The sequence below is a fragment of the Phyllostomus discolor genome, chromosome 4 (assembly GCF_004126475.2).
Source record: "Phyllostomus discolor isolate MPI-MPIP mPhyDis1 chromosome 4, mPhyDis1.pri.v3, whole genome shotgun sequence".
NCBI lineage: Eukaryota > Metazoa > Chordata > Mammalia > Chiroptera > Phyllostomidae > Phyllostomus > Phyllostomus discolor.
Genome location: NC_040906.2, coordinates 127,449,859 through 127,468,103, shown reverse-complemented (window position 1 = coordinate 127,468,103; position 18,245 = coordinate 127,449,859).

Below are 18,245 nucleotides of genomic sequence, written 5' to 3'. Positions count from 1 at the left end.
GAATTTGGGAGCTTTAGGGACACCCACTGTTCTCATGTCACCTAGGATACTGAGCATGAGAGGATGCTGTGGATGTCACTGAAGGACAGGCACCAGCATCAGTCTGTAGTAAATATTCATGAAGGCTAATTTACTGCTCTTCCTTTTAGATGGAGTGTAAATATAAATTGACATCTTATTTTTTTCCCCGCATCCTCTGGGTTTACCTTTCATTCATCCTGTTGTAAGGATCACTATCGAATTGATCCTTAACTGTTAAATTATTTTTCTACACTGTTTTCTTCTTTCTACTGTTTCTCAACCATCTTTGTGAACAGGCCCCTCTGCTACTAGTTGTTCAAGAATGCACACGTGTGCTTGGGGTTGTATGTAATTGCAGGCATACCTCGTTGCATTGTGCTTCGCTTTGTTCTACCTCACAGGTGTTGCGTTTTTTTACAAACTGAAGGCAAGATCCTCCACCAGCAAAAAGGTCACGACTTGTTCTATTGTGGTATTTGCTTTATTACAGTGGTCTGGAACGGAACTTACGATGTCTCTGAGGTATGCCTTTGTAGTCCTGGTTAGCTAGTTTCCAAAACTTCAGTAGGGGTGTGGGGGACATGTCGATATTCCCGAAGCCACAGTTTAGTTCTGGCCTTGTTACCTCTCACTTGTGCTACTATAATGGCTACCTGTTTAGATAAGTCTCCTCCTCATTTCAAAGTCACCTCCAGACTTCAGTTTGGAAAAATTGACATCAAAGAGAGGGGCATGGCTTTGATGTGAAGGACCGGAAGAAAGGGTGATTAAGGTGGGACAAGAGAAGTTGAGGGAGTTACCCTGAAGTGACTTAACTTCCGTTGGCAAAGTAGATGTGTTGTGCCTGGAGTTAAGGAGATGGTTATAGTTTAAGGTATTTGAGTTGAGCAGAGATGGTTTGAAAGAGCTGAGACCATGAGTTTATAGTTACCCTGATCTGCAGGGTGTGGCCTGGTGTATAAACAGAGGACGGTGAAGTTTGTTGATCCAGAGCTGGGGGTTTTCCAGCTAGGATCTAAAGAAAGCAAGGGATTGGAGCAATGGAAGGGAGCAGAGGCCGAAGGATGGGTTGTTACCTCAGAATTGGGTGTTAGGTACCCAGGAGAAATGGGTCTGGGAGGAAGTCACACTAAGGAAGGGCGTTTGGATCAGGATGGTAGGAGTCTGGAGCAGTCTGGACAAGCCCACAGGAGAATGTATTATGAAGAGTCACACATTTGGGGCATTGTCTAAGGATTGCAAGAATGTGAATTTTGGTGGCCTCAGCAGTTAGAAATTAGTATCAGCTGTTCCAAGTCTTCATTGATTTTTATTGTGCTTGTAGCAGAATTTGCATGGAGAAAGCAACAGCCACCTCCTAGAGTAGGGGAGAGGGTGGAAGAGCCTGCCTTTCAGCTGGGATTGGTTATGCTTCAAAGCCCCAAGTAGGCTGACGTGTGTGCACCTATGTGTGTGGCTTTGGCTCTTCAAGAAGGCAGGAGCCTCAGGCTTCAGGAGTATGGTATGTTGATACATACTTACTAGATCTAGTTGTGGGCCTGAGTTAAAAATAGGTTATCATACAGGCTACATTTCTTAAAGGAGGGCTGACCAGGTAGAAAAACAAACATGCTTAGGTTTTTAATTACTGTCCTAGTGTAGAAAAGTTTAACCAGTCAGTGGGCATATGTTCTGGTCAACAGTGTTGTTACATTATGCCTGCCTGAGAAATGCCCAGTGAATTCAGGCGAACAGAGCAGGTTTGAAGCAGCATCTTCAGATGTAAACCATAGACTTCACAATGCTGTATCTAATCATGGATTAATTTGAAGTTGCTTCTGGAAAATCTTTTGCTTCTTTAGGTACTTGATTATGCCTACATTGATTTTTGTCTCAGTTTTGGTTTATAAAGCTCTTAACACAAATATATACATATCTTACATGAGGTTCCCAACCAGTCATTGAAAAATGCCAGATAAGTATTATTTGAATTTTATGAATAACTTAAAATGAAGCTGGAGAGGTTGTTATTAGCCTAGGCCCAAACAACTAGAAAATGAGTAAGATAAATCTTTTCGTGCTGAGACAAGTAATCACTCCGCCGTTCCTCACCATTGTCCCAGGATCTGCACTCTTTTCTAAAGATAGTAACTTCATAAAGACATGATCATGACCTCTCTCTCTCAGAACACACACGCACACAAAGAAAATCACATCTGGATTTTGCGGTGTAGCAAACTTGATCTTACAGCAGTTTTAGTCTCTTCTTTGGAGAGTTGGAAATGTCTGTGTTCCACAACTAGATTAATTTTCCGTTGTGTCATGTCTCATTGAATTATCTGGGTCCAGAAAAGTAGTGACCTTTTGAAATTGGTTTGCTGAGTAAGATGGTCTAATTTGAGGCAGCTAATATTTAACACCAGCTTTCCCGGCAGCCATTACAAGATGCATGAGTTCCTCTGTAAAGTTGCTTCATCAGATAGCTGCTAGAGTCTTTGTTCTTCCTGTTGCCAAATTGGTACCCAAAATGACTTGCTGGAATTAGACTTTTGAATATCCTATAGTTTGCTTAAGTTCATTGACAATATATGTGGATAAGTGCTGGGTCTCTTCACTGACTATGTCACTGTGTAGTATTTTCAGATCAAGTGGTTTTCAAAAATTCATTTAAGGTATAGAGACACAGGCATATGTGATCTAACCAAAGATTATATATAATCTCTATCCTCCTGCTTTGGTCTCGGTCAGTTTGACTACAGTGCTTTACCAGGGGGTCCTAGGCATTTATCTTCAGTCAATTGCTCAGATTAGGTAGATTCTTTCATACATGTGTTCTTTTGTTCATTATTACTCATACACTTCTGAAGATGTGTCTTTAAAGATCAGTTTACTATATCAATGTCAGAGCCGATTTGTTTTTGTCAAATGAAAGTCATTAATTCAGTGGAGAACTTTTATTTAGGATGAGCCTTTGATCTATATTAACTGCATTTTGGCAGTGGCATATTGTATGCATTCTGTGCATAAAATTGGTATATTTTGTAATCAATTTCTGATTATTCAACTACTCTTGTCAATTGTACAAAAGTACAAAGAGGAAAATCAATCACTCATCACCCCACTACTCAGGATAAATAATTGATAAATTTGGGGGGGTTAATTTATTTTAAATTTTTGATCTCATTCTGTACTTTCAGGTTGTATCTTTAAACTCCAAAAGACCAATGACACTGCCAGTTATTTATCTGTAGTTATTTTAGTCTTAAAACTTAACAGAGGGTGATATTTATATTGCTTTTCATTGCTATACAACAATTGCGCTAAACTAGGTGATTTCAAATAATTTATTTAACAGTTTCTGTGATCAGAAATCCGACCCAAGCCTAGCTGGGTCCTTCACTTCAGGATCTCTTATGAGGCTGCAGTAAAGGTGCCAGCTGGAGCCTTGGTCATCTGGTCTCAGTTAATTTGGGGCAGGACTCACTTTTAAGTTCACACTCATGTGAACTCATGGTTGGTAGGTTGTCAAGGTTCCATTCCTCATAGGCTGTTGGACTAAGGGCCTCAGTTCCTTGCTAGCGGTTGGCTGGAGGCCACTCCGTTTCTTGGCACAAGGCCCCTCCCACATGGCAGCTTGCTTCACCAAAGTGTGCAAGCCAAGAAGACAGTAGAGCTCATCAAGATTGTGAGTCATAGTCTTCATAATCTAAGTACATAAATGACATCCCGTCACCTTTGCCATGTTCTGTTAGAAGCAAATCACTAGGTCCAGGCCATGCTCAAGGGCAGGGGATTACACAAACGCACAACTGCCAGGAGTCAGGGACCACAGAGGGCCATCTTTGAAGCTGTCTACTGCAATACTAAGTCGGAAAAACTTTATTCTCATCCTTAACTGTTTTATGTAATGGAGAAACTGATATAAAAATCTCAAAGTCCTTATCATCACACATGAAAAATATGACACTTCAATGTTTAATTACTGGTTCAATGCAGCCTAGACGGGAAGAGGAGTGTTTCTTCAAAACTTTACTAAAAAGTTACAAACAAACATTGAAGCAAAGATTTTTTTATCCCAAGCCATAGGGGGTGTGACATGTGAAACAAGAAACAAAAACAGGTTCGAGTTACAAATGGGCAACAGTGACTCCCTGGCAGGGTGACGCACAGGCGCAGGGAAGTTAATGAACATTCTTCAGACACTGTGAGAGGACTGATGGGGTGAAGACTCTAGGTTGGAAACTCACTAGAACCCCCCTCACTGCATCCTGGTTAAATGCTGCTGTGCCCCATTCTCCTTAACTCCCTTCCCTTTGTAACTGGAGATTTTAGTTGTTGTTACATGAAGACATTCAGTTCTCTCCACCGGAAAACACCTAACTCTCACGGCTGGGAATATGTGCTCATTGTCACTGGCACCTACATTCTCCTTTGCTGCCTAGGAGCCTGCAGGAGTTAACTAACTCTTCAGGATTCACACCTCTTCAAATTTTCTTCATGGGACCCTACATTGGGAGCACATGCATTTTAGTGGGTTGGCCAAAAATTCATTTAGTTTTTTTCCCATACAATGGCTCCAGTAATGCTTAGCTGTCTTTACCTTCATTTGAAACAATTTTGTTAGATTGTATTGTGACAGCTGTCCTATCAGTGTGCATTTAAAAAAAACTTATCAAAATTGGTGAATTTGCATGCAGCCATTTTAATATTGAAGAGGGAAGAAAATATACAATATTTTCATTGTATTATGCTTTCTTATTTCAAGAAAGGTTAAAATGCAACTGAAACACAACAAAAGATTTGTGCAGTGTGTGGAGAATGTACTGTAGTTTATCAAATGTATCAAAAGTGTTTTGCAGTTTCTTAGTACTTACTGATATTTTGGCCAAGTAATTCTTTGCTGTGGGATTGTCTTACACATTAGAAGATATTTAGCAGCACCCCTTACCTCTACCCACTAGAAGCCAATAGCAGAAGGTAGTCAACATGCTCAAAATATCCAAATCAATAAAGTTATTGGTGAAAATGAAAAATGTGTATTTATGGAAAAAACTAAACAGACATTTTGGCCAACCCAATAAGAGACCCATACTTTCTTGTGAAGCAGGAGAAATGAGTTTGGCAACAGATAAAACACACCTGTGAGCCTTCCCTCTTTGTGTGCATGTCCCGCTGTGGTTTTACATTTGGTTTGTGCCCAGTGAGGTCACTTTCAAATTCAGTGGAACTGCTTCACCGTGTTCTCTAGAAAACTGACATGAACAAAATACCTCATGAGCAAGCGCTGTTCTGTGGACTTTGCACTGAAGTTTATCCAAGGGATCTGATGTATAAGGTAGCAACGCCACGTAGACGGTTTTTGCAGCAACCATGAGCCAGCTCACCTGTGAGTTATTGTTAAACAAACTATGAAGAATTGAGAGAGCGCTCTTCATTACCATGCACATATATTGACTTTCAGGGGACAAAGCTGTTTCCTAGTTTTTATTACTTGTAGAGAAAAGCCAAAAGAACACTGGAGCCATTTTGGAGGGTTTGGCACTCCCTGGCCCACATATCACAGTAGACAGATAGTGAAAAGATGAAGGAAATTGGGTCTCTTGCAGGTCTCTGTGCTAGGAACCATGTTTGCTTAATTCTCACTCAAGCCTTAGGGATAACAGGTATCCCGAAATTTGAAGAAACTGAGGCTCTGAAATTTACAAGCCCAAAGTCACTCAGTTAATAAACAGGATCCATGTTAACTGGCCCAGTCTGTCTGAACTCCAAACCTTTGGTCTTTCTGCTGCACCACGCTACTTGTATGAGCATGTTATATTTTTAGATTTATTTCTTACATCCTGGCCTACATCTTACTGATCAGTTTTCACTTCATTTGTTCCTAATTTGAGTGCTTTTGTAGCTTAAGAAAACTAAAAATATATTTTCTCCATTGTGCTTCTTCCACCAACAAAAAAGTGAAATAAAGCACTATTTTTTAAAAATTGCCAATTTCATGCAAACATACTCACCTGAGAGATAAATGTGGGGAAAGATTAGGAAGGGAAAGGCAGAAGGATTTAGAAGGCCAATTGGGAAGCAACAAGAAATGTGGGGCTTTGACACCGTGATGTATATTCAAAACACACTGGATTTGTGTTCAGCTGTGGAGGGAAGTCCTTGACTTTAGAGAATGATGTGTAAACACTGCTTAGGATCAGGCTGAATTATGGCTCCAACTGAGTAGAGAGTCCATCTTCTGTGCCAAGAATCTGTGATCTTGGCTTAGTTGCCTCTTATCTCTTTGCTATGTGGTGCTCAGGTCTTTTAAGATCAAGGATGGCTTTTGGAATGAAGTGCTTTTTCTTCATCACTGCCAGATAGAAAGTTGTTCCAAGCCTAGATATATGACTATAAATGTTAGAACTACATTATGTGATTGCACCTACCGACATGTTTGCAGAAAAAATATTAGGGAAGAACAACACCTGATTCTAGTACACATTCTAAAACACATTTGAAAATGCAAAATAAAGCTTATCTACTTTTCTACTGAGCTCAGAATACTGCAAAGACCCACTATCATCTGTCAATTCCCTTCCTTCCATGGCCTGCCTCCTTGTGAGGCAGATACACTAGAGCGACTACCCAGCTGGATGCCCACGTTGTCTGGTAATTGGCCTGAATGACAATGACGGTTACCAAACACTTACTGGTAAGAACCCCCCCGGCACACACACTCTGATATAACACTAAACAGAGGGGGTCTATTACAGTTTTTACACCTAAGGTCCCTCAGCCATCCTTCCTCGGAGCTTGAGTTTCTAAATTAAGAAGTGTTTTAAAAACAAATTGATGGCAGATGAAGATTTAGAAGAGGACAAAAACAATCTGGACATGCTAGATTGGTATCCTACAAATAAAATCTAAAATGTAACAAGATTTAAAATTTGGAAATGAGGAAACCAAAGGCGGCATATGAGAAATTTATCCCCAGCATACATAAAGAAGGGGAAAACAAGTAGTTAACAGTTGACAACTCAGCAGAAGTCAGCTGTGATGTGTTCAGTCATCTTGAGCTGCATAAGTGCACATACAGTGTGGGCAAAAGCAGAGTTACAGCTGTTTGTATAGAAAACAGTACGATAAATAATAATCCAGGAATACACTCTCGTGTTTTGTGTACTCACACCTGTAAACCAGACTTCGCCTCCACCCTGTATACTGCCCAGAACAAGCGAGTTGGAGAAAGTTGTGCTCCACTGTGTCACCTCATTATAAGATGGGGGGCAGCTGGTCAGCTTCTACAGGTGAGGGACCAGGATGTGGCTCAGAATTGTACTGGAAATGGACATTGTAATGTGGAAGAGTAAGATTTTACGTTATTTGTTAATAATGTAAATGCCTGCATGCTAATTATTCCAAAGAAATCTACTGTTGCAAGAGAATCTGCATAGTTTATATATGGCACTGCTTATTTTAATCATAACAGATCAGACAAAATTATAGGAAAGAAGTTACTTATTACAACTTTGATTTTGAAAAATCCACTGATCCCTGCCTTTGGAGTTCATCTGTTGTGAGGGCCTTCCTGCCTCCATCTCTGCAGCAGCTGAGATGGGGTTTTCATAGCAGCTGAGACAGCGAGGGCTCAAGGACATTGAGTTCTTGCCCATGGCCACCAGCCTGTATAGGGCAGAGATTCAAATCCCAAAGGAACTCCCCCAAACCCAGCCCTGACTAGCTCACCCAGGCCTAGGGTGAGCTAGAAGGAGCTAGAAAGTGATTAGAAGGTTAGAAGAAGGCTGAGGAGAGGAGAGGAGCAAGTCCCCTGCAAGACCAAATGAAAGGAAGCCCCGCCCTGTCAGGGTCCTGTGGGGCACTCTGCACCTGTGGAGGCGTGAACCGAGTCACTTTCGATTCCTAGGAATGGAACACATGGGTGCCCGGAACTTCATGGTAGCTCTGAATTCAGAGTTACCCCCAGAAAGATCTGCGCCCATGAGATCCTGAGTGAAGTCCTGCTCCACCTTTGCCCGACCATCTGTGAGAAGGTGGGAGAGGAAGCTCCATCCCTGTTAGAGGAACGCTGAGAGCTGAGTCCTCTTCTGAGGACATTCTAGGCTAAGGGGTGCCAATCTGCAGGAAGCAACAGATGGGAGGGGTACAGAGAACCACCTTTTGGGAGTAAAGTTCCTATGTGAAGAAGGCACATTGTCAAGATCTAAATCCTGCTTTGACACGTTATTGAAAAAAGAACACAGGAAAGAAAGATCACTTACACTTTTAAGTAGGCTAGCAAAAATTTTCCAACAACTAGCATTTATTCTCTATACCAAACAAACATAGTCTCAAGGTTACCATAACTGTACTTGAGGAATGAATGTACAGGAATATTTTTACAGGAATTATCACGGGAACATTTTTTGGATTTTTGAGATAACAGACTTAGGATGATTACATACAGAACATGCGTAATCACAGGTAAGCATTCTGTAACCATTTCTCTGATATCACTTCTCATTCCCCAAGCAAAGGGTAACAAGGATCTTAGTGTTTTATGCTTGTAAAAAGAGTCTTTTCTAGATTTCCAAAATCATTCAGAATTGTGGCTGATTAGAACTACCACTTTAAATAGGCTAAACAATATTATTTGGGGCTTATAACAACAATAATAATAATGATTTACCTGAAAGATCAAAATGCCTCATTTCAGAGATGACAAAACAGAGAGGTTACTACAGAAACTGCCCAGGTCACAAAGTAACAGAACTACACCAGGTCTGTCTGACTTAAACATTTCCGTAGCTTCTTTAAAAATCTGAAGGACCACCAATGGGTAGGAAACTTATTTTTTTAATTTCTTCATAAGGAAGACCTTTTTATTCATTATAGCTGTCCTAAGATGAATGAATGCCTTGGAAATCGAGTTACCAGATAAAATATAGGACACCAGCTAAATTTGAAATTCATACAACAATGCAAAGTTTTTTTTCAGTATAAATTAGTCTAAAACATTGCATAGGATCTCTTTACATTATTATTCACTGTTAATTTGAAATTACCCTGTACTCTTATTTGCTTAATACAGTGACCCTGTTTGGGAAAGATTTGTTCCCAGGTTCTGGAGATTGCATGGAGATCAGGAGGAGGAGAGCGGGGGCTGCATGACGAGTAGGGGCATGATTCCATCGTCTCCCTGGGTGTCTCCATCGAGAGCAGCTGGGCTCCGTGTGGGAGGGGCGCCGAATGACTGCAGTCCATGGCTTTGCGGAACAGTGGCCTTTTATGGTCTGTCCACTTCAGTGTTTCTCGTTCCTTTGGCAGGATCATCTCAGTGCTCTGCAGCCCCTGGTAGGGAATGGTGGACAGTAAAAAAGAAAACAACATTTTGTGCCTTACCAATATTTTAAAAACTGTGTTGGTGGTAGGAATCCTGAGAAACATGTCTGTACATAGGGTTGTGTTTCTACCAGGAGTTCTGGAATTTTCACCAAGATGTAACATGTCCAGTATATTTTCTATTTTGTTCCCCAAAGAATAAGGCATTGGAAATATCTTCTTAGAGATGGGGATCAGGATAAATAACTTCTGGCAGACCATCCAAATCACATAAGAAGATAAGTTAAAAGTTGGCCCTATTTTGAAGTTGATGAAACCATTTATTTGGAAACATTTCTTAATGTTTCTGAATAAAACACTTTGGAAGAATTGTTCTTTAATGCATTAATACTATAGCCCATAGTATTAATGACCTGTCACATGAAATCCTTAAAGTGGCTTCATGTTGATAATTGACAGACAATGGAAGTTCAGCTGAGGCCCCCTTTCAAATTCCGTTTTCCCGTGCTGGGTGACATGTTTACTGGAGACTGTTGTTAAGGCTGAAAACAGTGCCTGTCTGGCTGCCAGAACAGAACTCGGGCTGCCCAAGGCATGAAAAGTCAGTTGTGCATGCACTCAGTGGTTTCTATAGATGTATTTTTAGGCTCAATTATGAGAAATACTTGAAAATGGCCTTAGAGAGAGAGGCAGGGACTGGAGCCATGATGCCTTTAGGGGAACCATTATATAAGAAAAATATCCAGTCTTATGAAATGTTTTTTTTAACTGGTGCACACCTGCCTTCCATCAAAATAAGATTCTATTAATGTACCCTACCAAGCTGAAAGTGAAAAAGCCTGATGATATGAACATTTGTCAAAATATAATTTTACAGTGCTTTTCTAAGCAAGACACAAAATAGGGACCATGAAGGGGAGATAGATAAATATCTACCCATCAAAAAATACCACAAAGTCCAAAGACAAACTGGGAACATATTATAATAGTAAAGAACAAAAGTTTCCTAATGAACATGAAAATACAATTCACGTTAGTATATTAATGGCTAACCCGACTCAAATTTAAGAGTTATGAGATCACATCTTCCCCTAGTAGTTTGGCAAATACAGAAAAGTCTGACTGTGCCCAGTGTTGGTGAGAACATTAGGAGAGGCCCTCAGAGCGCTCTGTTGCTGGGAGTGAAAACTGAAGTGGGCTCTATAGGAGACGCTTTGGCTGCGTCTGTCAGAGCTTTAAGTGCACGGACCCTTTGATGTAGTAATACTAGTTCTGAAATGTATCCAATGAGCATGTGTGATACCCTAGAAACAGCTTTCCAGGAAAAATAATAGTCTCCTCACCAGACGTGTGTTGCTTTGCCAGCCAAAGACCCAAGGAGTGAATTAGCGTTGCCTGGGGGAAGAAGGAGAGGGAACCGCAGAGAACTTATCCTTGGTTTAAGCTTGCCAGGATGCCAGTCAAGCTGAGCTGGAGTTCAAAGTGAATGTACAGTTCTTAAAGTGAATCTCCACAGAGAGCTAGTCCATCAGGTTCTTAGTTAGAGATACTATTATTTGGGAGTGCTATATTTCCATATGGGGAGCAAGAACCCCTATGTACACTCACTCCTCTTGAAAAGAGTGACATTTGAGACACTCCAGGATTCTTCCTCTTTGAATCTAGCCAATATTTAATCTTTTTTTTTTCTCTTTCCCCCTTGATCCCTATGTTCCTTTATCCTGCAGTGTGACATGGCCTTTACTCCATCCTGGGACCCTGGTTTCCTTCAAATTTGACATGCAGTTCTCTGAGCACATTTCCAGGCCTCAGTCCTCTGTATTCTTCCGTCCTCAGCAAATGCTGGGCTTCCCATGGGTCCAGGCAGGATAGCATTCCACTGTCTCCTGCTCTGGAATTCTGAGGCCTTTGCAGCCTGTCTCCTGTCAACGTTTCCCTTCAATGTCACATTTGTCTTGGCCTGAGACAAATGGACATGGCAGATACTTCAAATGAAGCCACTGTTCATGTGTCTATTAAATTTTAGGCACCAAGAAACTCAGAAAGGGTCAGCCTTTGCTTCACTGCCTCTTCTCTGTCCTCAGCTTTTTGTTTTTTGGGGTTTTTTTTGGTAATGTCTTAATTTTATTTTTATTTATTTTTAAAAAGATTTTACTTATTTATTTCTAGAGAGAGGGGAAGGGAGGGAGAAAGAGAGGAAGAGAAACATGAATGTGTGCTTGCCTCTCATGCATCCCCTACTGGGGACCTGGCCTATAGCCCAGGTGTGTGCTCTGACTGGGAATGGAACTGGCAACCCTTTGGTTCACATGCTCAATTCACTGTGCTACACCAGCCAGGGCTTAATTTTATTTTGAATAGGCAATACATTTATACGATTCAAAAGTCAAAGCTATGAAATAGGTGTACACAGAAGTCTCAATCCCATTCCCTCCATCCCATTTCATTAGTTTCCTGTTTATTCTTCCAGTGGTTCTTGGCACAAATAATTGTGTGTTTGTGTGTATATACATACAAATGCATATATCTTTAATATCTCTCCAGCCTGTCAGGAACAGAGTAGAAGAAAGTATCTTTTTCTACCCGACCCTGGAACCTCATCTACAGGCAGGAATACACGAGCCAATACTAACTTTGAGGCTTGTTAGAAAACGCTTTGGAGCCTGATTTCTGTGATTCTAGAATTCTACTAAAAGTAAATATTTTCAGCTAGCATATCTACTCTGTTAAAGATATGTATGCAGTTGAAAAAGCAAGAACCTTCTCAATCTAGCAGACAGATGGATAGTAATAATACAGGAGGAAGATTGGAAATCTGAATGCTTTGAAACTAAGTCAGGCTACCTCCTTGGAAACTTCAGAATTGAAGTTTCTCTTTTGCTCTCAGGTGTTCCACCTCTAGATTCCTTTCCACTGATTCTCTTTGAGCAGTACCATTCTCAGCTTACTCATGGCCTGTTCCAGAGACTGCTAGTTGTTCTCCAGTTTTCCCTTTTTTCTCTTCACAGCAGAACCTTAGTATTTAGCTGAATACATGGCCTCCCAACTAAAGATGATACTTTCTGAACTCTCTTGCAGCTAGTTGTGGTCATGTGACCAAGGTACGGTTCAATAGGGAAGTACTACACGCAACTTTGTCTTTATAGGTGGTGGTGTACTTCTTTCTTCATCCTCCTGTCTCGAACATGGGTATGGGAGGGAGCTATTTTGGACCATGTAACTGTGAGGATGGCTAAGCCACAGATAAAAGGAGCCTGGGTGCCCAGCAATGAGGTGTTGCTCTATCAAGTCTGGACTATTTCTGTTCAGATTATTGTCTGGAATAGGAAATATCTGTAGGAAAAAAAACCCCCAAGATTGCTTATCTTGTTTAAGCCATTTTATTGCAAGTGATTAAATCTGTATATGTAACAGTTGAATCATTTGCTGTTATTTGCATGTGCAACTTTGGCTAACCTTGGCCCCAAATAAATAGTACTTATAAGTGCAGGTACTCATCATTGTCCCACTGACTCAAACTTTTAGATTCCATTTTTGCATTCTGATGGGAAGGAATCTGATTGGCTAAGCATGAGTCAGCTGTCTAACCTAGTCTAGTCATCTGTGGCTGGGGTTTGGGTGGAGTGGAAGAGGAGGAGGTCATGTGGTACAGAGAGTAGTCCTGTCCAAAGTCTGTCAATACCGAAGTTTCATTAATAATAGAATATGGATGTTAAGGTGATTATTGACATGCCAGAAACCCTGTGATGTAGTGCATATGTGCAAAAAACAAAGCTTCTGAGATATGTCAGAAATCAGGTAAGATTCAGTCCAAACTTCTAGAATCCACTACTTGTGTAGGACAGTATAATGATCACTGAAAATAATAATCCTGCACAAATAAACAACTCAAATACTACAACACTCTCTAATTATGTTTTTCTATTGATTTGACAAAGCCTAAAAAGTATACCTATAGATATTTTTAGCCTAAATTAACCTGAGTTAACGAGAAAACTAGTATATTCAGGTACTTCATACCCTGGGAAATTTAGTTTACTCAGGATTTTGTTGTCTGTGAAGTTTTTTATCTGTGACATTTTCAAAATGGTTTTCTATAATAATGTAAACTGGGTACAGTAGGTACATTTGGCGCCTGTAATTTCATACTTAAGTACAAGTGTCACACTTCATCTGTGTGACACACTTCATCAGTGCGGGGCTACTGGGGTACACCTTCTGAGAGTCTCTTTGTCTTTTTTTTTTAATTTTTTTTAGATTTTATTTTATTTTTAGGGAGGGAAGGGGGGACAGAGAGAGAGAGAGAGAGAGAGAGAGAGAGAGAGAGAGAGACATTAATGTGTGGTTGCTGGGGGTTATGGCCTGCAACCCAGGAATGTACCCTGGCTGGGAATCGAACCTGGGACACTTTGGTTCCCAGCCCGCGCTCAATCCACTGAGCTATGCCAGCCAGGGCTTGAGTCTCTTTGTCTTTAGCAGTGAAGCCATTTCACTTCCACCAAGCCTGCAAGAGTAGTGTTCCAAACATGTGTTCTGCTGACCATTGGGTCCAAAAATACTCCAGGAAAAGAGGAGTTCCACCTTGAAATAAATTTGGCAAGTTGTAGTTCCCTCTAGGATGCTCATCATGTTGTACGTAACTAAGGCTCTGAGATATCTTGCTGAAATGAACTGTATGACATCTGTTGGACATTGCTAAACCCTGTGTTTCTCCAAGGTTTCACACTGTAGAAAAGTCTGTGTGTGTAGATGTATTCACATTGGGAGGGTCAGATGCAATAATGAGGCCTTGGATAGAATTATAAGAAACAGAGGTGAAAGTAGTGAAGTCAGAGGTAATGGTGCTCAAGAAAGACAAAATTTGCATGCTTTTAACCTGTGAAGGGCCATAGACCTGTTTAAATACAGATACATTTTGTTTCATTGCACTGCATTTATTGTGCTTCACAGATACTGCTTTTTCTTTTTTTTTTTTTTTTTACAATAGAAGGTAGCACTCTCCATCAGCAAAAATACTACAACTTGCTGAAGGTTCAGGTGATGTTTAGCATTTTTTAGTAATAAAGTATTTTTTAAATTAGGACATACATTATCTTTTTAGAGATAGTGCTGTGGCACACTTAGTGGATTATAATATACTGTTAAATGATTTTTATATGCACTGGAAAACCAAAACATTTGTGTGACTTGCTTAATTGTGACATTTGCTTTGCTGCCGTGGTCTGAAACTGAACCCATAATATCTCCCAGGTATGCGTGCAGAGCAGAAGATGTGAAGAGACATGCGCATTAATCATTACCCCTAGAACTATGCCCATGCCTAAAACGTGGCCATTTATAGACTTTATCATTTACAAAGCAGTTATATATTTAAATAAACTTTTACTTCCTCCTTATGTTAACCTCATGATTCAGTGTTACTCTGTTTTAAAAATGAGAATGCTGAGTGTTAAAGTGACCGGGCCTGAAACATGAGGATGCACTGCAAGGGGAAGATGAGGGTGAGATGCTCTGCAAACACTAACACCCACATAGTTTTAAAAGGCTATCTTCAAGTAAGTTTGGAGAGGAACAATACACAATAGGCCATTGACCACAATAAATGTCCTTAGTAGGAAAACTCACTTTTAGATTTCGCCTGACATTTGTCAAACCTATTTGCCTGTAAGACCTTTGTTTAAAGTTATTTTTCCACATTAATTTCCTATTAACTTTCTGTGGAATATACTTTGAGAATAGCTGCTCATTCCCATGAGCACTGGTTTCTTGCTGGCCAAAAACAGGAGTCGCTGTGGCCACAGCCCTCACATAAATCATGGCTTGTTAGTCTGGCTGCATTACACAGAAACATCTGAGAAGTCCTGGAACTGGATTAAAGTTTACCTTTGTGGTTTACATAAAGAACACCCTTGCTAAGTAATTAGTATCAAATAGATTCCCTTCCCCACTGCAATTTGCCCTAATTATTCGGGAGTGACTTAGCTCATAAAGGTTTTTCTGTTGTAGGTCCTTTCCAAGAATTGAGCCAGGTCGATGCCTGCCACGGGTTGCTTCGAGTATTTGGAATCTTATATACCTTCTGAAAAATAAATGGGAAGCATGGGCCAAACTTTAAAAATAAATATTCCAGATGAAAACAAATTGATAACCATCCCCAGATGTTAATTCAGTGAACACATCTCATGTAATGCCATTATAATGGCAAATTCCAAGTTTTGAGTGGCTAAAGTGGAGAATTTTTAAAGTCTTCCTGTCTCCAGTTAAAAGCCTCTGTTGGGGAGGCCCTGCTTCTTCAGTTGCCATATTTAAACAGACCAGTCTCCAAGCAGTCTACGAAAAGCAATTTTAAATATGTTGAAGAATAATTCCAGGAAAGGTACCTCACAGCATACTGTGAAAAGCAAAGACCAAATACATGTAAGCCAAAACTTCACCCTGAAAGCAATGTGGGGGTGGGGGTTGGGGTGGGAGGGAGGAGTTAATGCCATTTAATTTTTCTTGATTCATTTAAAAGAATTAAACATTTCTTTAATTCATATTCATTCTACGTGACAACAGAAGAGCAGTCACTTGAATGTTTTTACACATCAGATTTTTAAACTTTTCCTAGCTTTATTGAGGTATACTTGCCATATAACATTGTGTAAGTTAAAGTGTATGATGCGATGATGTGATACTCATGTATATTGTCAAATCTTTCCAACAATAAGTTAATGAACACATCCACCACATCATGCAATTACCATTTTGTTGTTGTTGTGAGAACATTAATGCACTGCCACGATAGTGACTTTCAGTACATAGTCCAGTACGTTAGCTCGGTCCCTGTGCTCCACTGGAAGATCCCAGAACTTACTCATAACTGGAAATTGATGTCCTTTGACCAACACCTCTACCTTCCCACAACCCCCTGGCCCTGACATTTTGTTCTTTGTTTCTACAAATTCAGTGTTTTTAGGTTCCACATATAAATGACATTACATGGTATTTGTCTTTCTGTGTATGACTCATTTTACTTAGCATCATGCCCTCAGGGTTCATCCATGTTATCGCAAATGGCAGGGTTTCCTTCTTCCTCATGGCTGAATAATATACAATTGTATATAGATATATACATGTATATCTGTTGATAGATATCCGTTGTGAATAATGCCACGATAAACAGAGTGCAGATTTCTCTTCAAGATAGTGATTTTATTTCCTTTGGATATAGAGTAGTCCCCCTCTAACCACTGGGAATACGTTCTAAGCCCCCAGCAGATGCCTAAAACCCAAGATAATACCAAACCACATGTACTGTTTTTTTCTTACCTATACACACTGTTCCACTTAGGTAAAGGGAAGCACTTTACAGCTTCCCTTCAGCACATTGCCAGCATGACTACTGTTAGGGCTGCTGGGTGACTAACCTGCAGGCTGAATACACCGGACAAAGGCATGATTCATGTCCAGACAGGGATATAGTAGGATGGTGTGAGATTTCATCACTATTCAGAACAACATGCAATTACAACTTAGGAATTGTTTATTTCTGGAATTTTCTATTTAATATTTTCAGACTTTGGTTGACCGTGGTAAACAAAACCCACGAGGAAAAGTGAAATCACAGAAAGAAGCGACTACTGTATACCTAGGGTGGGGTTGCTGGATCATATGGTAGTTCTATATTTAAATGTTTGAGGGTCTTCCACACTGTTTTGATAGCAACCAGTCTAACAGGTGTGAGGTGACATCTCATTGTGGTTTTGTTTTGCATTTCCCTGATGATTTGTGATGTTGAGCATCTTTTTTTCACACACATGTTGGCCATTCGTATGTCTTCTCTGGAAAAATGTCTACTCAAGTTCACTTCCCATTTTAAAATTTAATTTAATTCATAATAATTTTTTTTACTATTGAGTTGTTTGAGTTTCTTATGTATTTTGGTTATTAACCCCTTATCAGATATGTGATTGATAAAGGTTTGGTCCCATTTTGCAGGTTGCCTTTTCACTTTGTTGGTTATTTCCTTTTCTGTACAGAAGCTTTTTATTTTGATGTATACCCACTTAATGATTTTTATTTTTGTTGCTGTGCTCTTGGCATTATATCAGAAAAACCATCTTTGACACCAATATTAAGGAGTATTTTTCCTATTTTTTCTTCTAGACATTTTATGCTTTAAGGTTTTACAGTTGATGTTCACGAGTGGTATAAGGTGGGAATCCATTTCACTCTTCTACATGAGAATATTCAGTTTTCCCAGCACCACTTATTGAAGAGATTGGCCTTTCCCTACTGAATATTTTTTGCTCCCTTGCCAAGTATTAGTTGACTCTATATGCAATGGTTTATTTCTAGGATCTCAGTTCTGTTCTATTGGTGTACTTGCCAGTAACATACTGTTTTGATTGTTTGGAATCAAGAAGTGCATTGCCTTTGGCTTTGTCCTTTCTTAGGCTTGCTTTGCCTATTTGGGTCTTTTGTAGTTCCATATGAGTTTGAGGATTGTTTTTTCTATTTCTGTGAAAACCACTGTTGGAATTTTGATAGAGATTGCATTGAATGTATACATCACTTTTGGTAATATGGATATTTTAACAATATTAATGCTTCTGACCCATGAACATGGTGTATATTTTAATTTATTTGTGTCTTTTAATTTCTCCCATCAATGTCTTATAGTTTTTGTCTTACAGTTCCTTGGTTAAATTTATCCCTAAGGTTTATTGTTTTTGGTGCTATTGTAAATGGGATTATTTTCCTTATTTTTCCAAAAGTTCATTGTTAGTGTATAGAAGCACAAATTATTTTTTTGTATGTTGATTTTATATCCTGAAATTTTAATGAATTTATTAATTCTAACAGTTTTTTTGTAGAGTCCTGATGATTTTCTACACATGAGATTATAACATCAGCAAACAGGGACAAGTTTACTTTTTTCT